Source organism: Solanum stenotomum, chromosome 5 (genome assembly GCF_019186545.1).
Source record: "Solanum stenotomum isolate F172 chromosome 5, ASM1918654v1, whole genome shotgun sequence".
Lineage (NCBI taxonomy): Eukaryota > Viridiplantae > Streptophyta > Magnoliopsida > Solanales > Solanaceae > Solanum > Solanum stenotomum.
This window is the reverse complement of record NC_064286.1, coordinates 47,940,052-47,946,051: the sequence shown is the minus strand read 5'-3', so window position 1 is coordinate 47,946,051 and position 6,000 is coordinate 47,940,052. Positions and strand designations below refer to the sequence as shown.

General features: G+C 32.6%; 1 non-coding gene across 1 annotated transcript; it reads right to left on the bottom strand.

Annotated features, from left to right (window-relative positions):
* Positions 1–2,899: 2,899 nt before the first annotated feature.
* On the bottom strand, positions 2,900–2,971 carry TRNAK-UUU (transfer RNA lysine (anticodon UUU)). Its single transcript has one exon. It is a non-coding gene; the product is annotated as a tRNA-Lys (tRNA).
* Positions 2,972–6,000: the final 3,029 nt, after the last annotated feature.

Here is a 6,000-nt window from a genome sequence, read left to right as displayed (position 1 = left end):
TACCTTTTAATATTTGTTAAATAACGATTAATAATTGATTATATTGGGTCCGTATCACGGGATTTAAGTAGATTAATATTAGAAAGACATGACAAAAATAGCAAATGCCTAATAGTAATTTCAAAAATTATGAATAAATTTCGGAATAAGATAAAAAAAAATTGGGCAAGGAAATCAATACGATATGTAATGATATATGTATCAAAATATCATGTTAATTTAACATTTAATTCTAGATAGATTTTTTTTATAAAAAAAAAAAAAGAAGAGAAAATGCATTTATGTTTTGAGATTGTTTGCAATTTTTTTTCACTAAACTGATAAAAATAACAAAAATACTTATTCCTGCTAAAAAAAAAAATACTAATTGTGCATGAAAAAAAGAGAATCAAAAATATATATTGTATCATGCTAAGAAAATTATGTTCATTAAGATAAATTATACATATATTGAACTTCATGTGATAATGAAACATGCTTCTTAGTTCGAATTTTTATGTGTGTGATAAATAAAAAATATTAATCTCTCTGTTTAAATTTGTTTGATATATTTTGACTTGAAATGAAGTTTAAGAAATTAAGGAAGATTTTTTAATCTTTTGATTTTAAATTTAAAATGTGTGAAATATAATAAATGTCTTTTAATCTTGTGATCTTAAATATGTTATGTGGAGTTGGAACTAAGAAAAGAAAAGGAACATTACTTTTTATTAGATTATAAAGAAAAATATGATTGATTTATTGAAATGAATAGGATAGATTTCAAGATGATAATACATAATGATTCATGATTTTTATATAAGATATAATTCAATCTAACAGATAAATTAACTTCGAATCCTAATATATTTGTGTCAATATAGTAAAAATTAAATAAATTAAATATTAGACTTGAGTGTTTTACACCTTAAAAAATGAATCTAACCATCGTTAAAAAAAAAAAAAAAAAAAAAAAAACCAATTATACTTAAAAATATTATTAGATTAATTTAATTTAATATATTTTTATTCAGTATTCAATATTCGTATAGGAGTTCGATTAATTTTAATGTCCGCTGAAATAGGGTCCATTCAGATATAGTGCTCCCTACTAAGAATTTTTTTCATATTCAAAACTCAAAATTAAGATATTTAATTAAGGAAGGAGCAACACCATTCAATGCAATGATGCACTATATTCTTTGATGATTATTTTAATATTTTTTATACTAATATTTTTACCATAATCAGAATTAATTAATATTGATCAGAATGCTATAAAAGTACCTTTTAATATTTGTTAAATAACGATAAATAATCGATTATATTGGGCCCGTATCACGGGCCTTAAGAATCTAGTAAATAAATAGAATCCTTGGCCAAAGAGAGGTGACACATCATTTTTCATTGATCTAGTTTTATGTTATAAATAGATTGTATATGTAATGGCATCCCGCTAAAAATTATTTAAAGAAGATATTTCACGTGTGCACCAAAAAGTTCTTGGAGAATTGTAATTAACTTTAATTCAATTCGATAAGGAATTGAAAATCAAAATAAGAAAAGTTTTCATAAAAGAATCAGACGGAATTCGCTATTTGTTTATTTATGAGAAGGATTAGCATAGGAAGGTTGTAAACAAAGCTGGAATTTGGGTCCAATTCGATTCTAACGTGTGAGATAAGGAAGTCTAAAATCATACCAGGAAGACAACAATGTGCTACACAACTCTTTTAACACCCTTCTGCATAACCCATGTTTAAACAATTGGAGTATGAATAACATAAAACAAGAGCTTAACATTGTGAAATACAACAATAAAGTTGAGTTTAACTATAATATCATTAAAAGAAAATGAAAATTGGACTGGACTTAGCCTGCAAAGGCTCTCGTGAATATTAATAAAAATTTCCAAATTAAGGTAAGATATTTTACTAAAAAAGAATTCGCCAAATTTCCAAATTAAGGTAAGATATTTTACTAAAAAGGAATTCGTCAAATTTCCCATATTTTTCCGTTGATTTTGGAAACTGGTTCCCTTGTCACTAAGAAAGTGTTAGATGGAGTGTGGCAAGTTCCTTGGTCGATTTCAGTAGAAAACAGGGGTATTAAGAGCATGTTAGAGACTTACAATGTGGAGATTAAACACATATTCAGGGAAGGGAACAAACTTGCGGATTTTTTAGCTAACAATGTTGTTAATTTTGCAAGTACAAATAGAATTTTTAATAGTTTGCAAGAATTACCACAACAGGCAATGACTATTATTCAGCCAGAGAAGAGCAAAGTTCCTAATTTCAGAATACAAAAATATCAAAATCACAGAGTTCATAACATGAATGGAAGCTAGCTATGAGGCATAAGTCAATATATAGTTAACAGTGAAATATCAAATTCATCGAAGCTTGAAATATCATATTATAAATTCATCGAAGCATTAAATATCAGATTCTAAATTCATCGAAGCTTGAAATATCAGATTCTAAATTCATCGAAGCTTGAATTATCAAATTCTAAATTCATGCTTAGATTCTTTAGCTTCGAATTCATATGGTCGATTAGGAGGGTCCTTAAAGGTCAAAGAGAAGCATACTTGCTTGATCTTAGTGTTGATGTAGTGGTATTAGCTCTTAGGAGCTCAATCTTCAGAAGACGAAGTGACAGTTGGTTAATTCTCTGGCCTTTAGTTCTTTCCTATGCTTAGTATTGATCTGGGGCCTTACCTTGATGACAAAATCGAAGACACGAGTTGTGAGCTGAAGAAGTCTTCAAAGAGATTGAATTCATGGCGTTTGTGAGACTTGTAAACGCCTTTTGTGGATGTCACTCAAGCTCAGGAGCTTTGCTGTTGAAAGATTATTGTTATTGGGAGGCCATCGGAGTTTGAGGTTGCCGACGCTAATAGTGTTCCGACCATCGGTTCCGTTTGTGGGGATCGAACCCACGACCACGTGGTTAAAAGCCATGCGCTCTACCACTGAGCTAAGACGGCCCAATTATTATGAATTTGATGTCATGACTCAAAAATGAACGTGATGACACTTGTCTATTCCCACCAAGACAAGTCAGTCTCAACCAAAAAAAGCGAAAGAAATGCAGAAGATAAAGTAAGAACAAGATAAAAGCAGAAAACTTATTCTTTCTATTGACACCCCAAAACATGGTTGTCACGTGTACAAGTCACTAATACAATAAGTGCGGAATTAAGAAATACGTACAAATCTCAACCTTTGTTTTTCAAATAGAAAAAAGAATAAAAAGAAGAACTAGAGAGCCCGCTAGGATGACAAGCAGTTACCTCTCAACAGTTTTCTGACAAGCCTCCGAGATAGGAAAGAAAGAGCAATCACACGGAATCGGGCTCGAAACCTACACACAAGTGTAGAAGCAAGGGGTGAGTACCAACAATACGGTACCCACCAAACAATCTAATAAATGAAGTGACCTACCCAGATGATTAAGCACAAGAAATCCTTTCGAAATCGCCTTCAACGGTTTCCTAAGCTCAAAAATGGAAAATTGGACTTAAGCCCCGAAATTCGCAGGGAAAAATCCTCTCTGAATACACTTAAGCAAACACTAGTTCGCAAAAGTGAACTCCACTAAAAGCTCGGCCTTCGCTTTCGCGAACAGTCCCTTCGCGATCATGAAGGTCTGGATTTCCATTCCCTTTGCTTTCGGGATCAGGGTCTCGCAATTGCGACATTTGCGAAAGCGAACCCCCTATCGCGACCACGAGGATAACAAATATCAGACCTTAGCAAAATCAACCAACTCTCAAAACATCGAAAAGATCCTCGAGATTCATTCGAAACCCCATACACATAAACCACATATGCAAATCGATTATATTGAAATTTTGGACTCAATGAAATTGTCGAAACACGAATCCAAGGTCTCCTTGACCAGACATCCGTGAAGATCACAAGAAACTAACATAACGCCTAAAAGACTAAAACAAGTTTGATACTTCTCAAAAATCAACCAAGACCTCACCGATGTCTAAAATCATCTTTTGAAACCAATGAAACTCACAAAATTTCAATTCTAGCATTTGAACCCCGAATGTTGACCAAAGTCAATCCGAAGGCTAAATTCTCAACAATTTCCAACTTAGGATCTCAAATCATCAAAAAGACTCCAAATCTGAATCGACAACTCCCACAGAACAGTTTCCACATTTTGGAGCTGATGGAATCGACGGAATTCTATTCCGACACTCGAAACTCCAAAAGGCATCGAAAACCACTTTTTAACCATGTTAGCCTTTCAAACTCAAATCTTACCAAATTCTCAACTTTAAACTCAAAGTTCGAAATCAATTTTCAAAACTCAATCATAAAAACAGCAAGGTGTCAATATCAGGTGGGAAAAACGATAAATTTACGAAACTTTCTAAAAATGACCAACTGGATCACTACATATATTTACATCAATATATATATATAGACACACTAATTCATAATTGTTTAAATTGACACATGAATCACATAATTGTAGTATACTAATATGACTGTTCAATATATCCTAAATTCTAATCCTATTATAGTCGAAATAACAAACAGAAAATATCTAACTTTGAAGTATAGAAAAGTACTAATTGAAGTTATTGATTCTTTCCTTTGCATTGGTGAAATAAAGGGGAGAATAGAACAACCAACGACTCTATTATTGAGGTAATTTCAGTTGAAGTCTACCTTGTCAAGATGGTAGACTGGAGCAGACTTCTCTTAGATGTATTCAAGTATCTTGATTGGCAAGTGAAATTGCATTTGGCGGAAACTGAAGTGAAGATATTATTTACTTGTATGACTAAGATTTGACAGCACATGCCTTTCTTTCACAGTGCTGTATTTTGTGTTTTGATGATTTTACAAACTATCGTGCAAAGGGACCTAGTCCACAGACAAGTCAACTGTGTGCAAATGTAAGCCTGTACTTTCTGCAGTGGTTGGTAGGCAAAAGAGGCACTACAACGGCAGGCTACCTCGACCAATGGCATGCATCTTAGGTTTTGTCTCTCTTATAAAAGAACAAGTGACAAGATCAAAACCTAATTTTTGCAATCAAGATTATTCACAAAAAACAAAAGTAATTTCAAGGAAGAACATTGTTCATACTCAACAAGGACCTGATCGAGTGTTACAGTGTCTTGAGTTGTTGCTGTGTTTTGTGTCTTCTGCTCTTATATTGTAAATTATACTCCTATGTTATAAAGGATAGTAGATTGTTTCTTCTCTTATCTTTGAAATTTGAGTTGGTGGCTAGAGTTAGTTGTGGTGTAGTGTTGAAATCTATATCGACTAGAGTTAGTTGGTGTAGTGGCAATAAAGTTATTGCTTGGTTTTCTTGTAATAGAGCTGTTACAAGGTTGGTAGGATATTTAATTCATTTATTTACTTGAGTTTGTAATTACGAGTTGCTTGAAGTTAGTGAAGCATTGAGAAATCATGTGAGACATGTCGTAGTTTTTCCTCCTTTGAGCAAAGAGGTTTCCACATAAACATATTGTGTCATTTTACTTTCAGCATCTAACTTAAATACTCTGTTAACTGGTTTTGTAAAGAAGGATGAGCTTATTATCCACCCGAGCTTCAATCCATGCGCCACCTTGCCCTCGGTGATTTCAGGGTTGTAAAAAACATGGGATACTTGCAGAAAGCAACACTAGATTGGCATAAAATAGTATAAACAACAATTCTGTAATTTAATAAATCAAACGCAGAACACCTAAAAACGGTCACTTGGTGAGCAAGAGCACTTGCACTTGCACCTCAGTGTAATTGTTTTTGAATCATTAGGCAGGACCGAACTACATTATCAACATATAACAAGGGAAAATGCTCTAATATGCCGTTGAACTTTTAAAAAGGCTCATCTATACCATTCGTTAAAAATTTGGCTCATCTATGCCATTTTTGTTTGAGAAAAGGTTCATCCATGTCATTATTTGTCATAGGTGTCATGAGTCCACTCGATTAATATTTATTGTCATTCAAAAATAGTATCTTTTACTGCAAA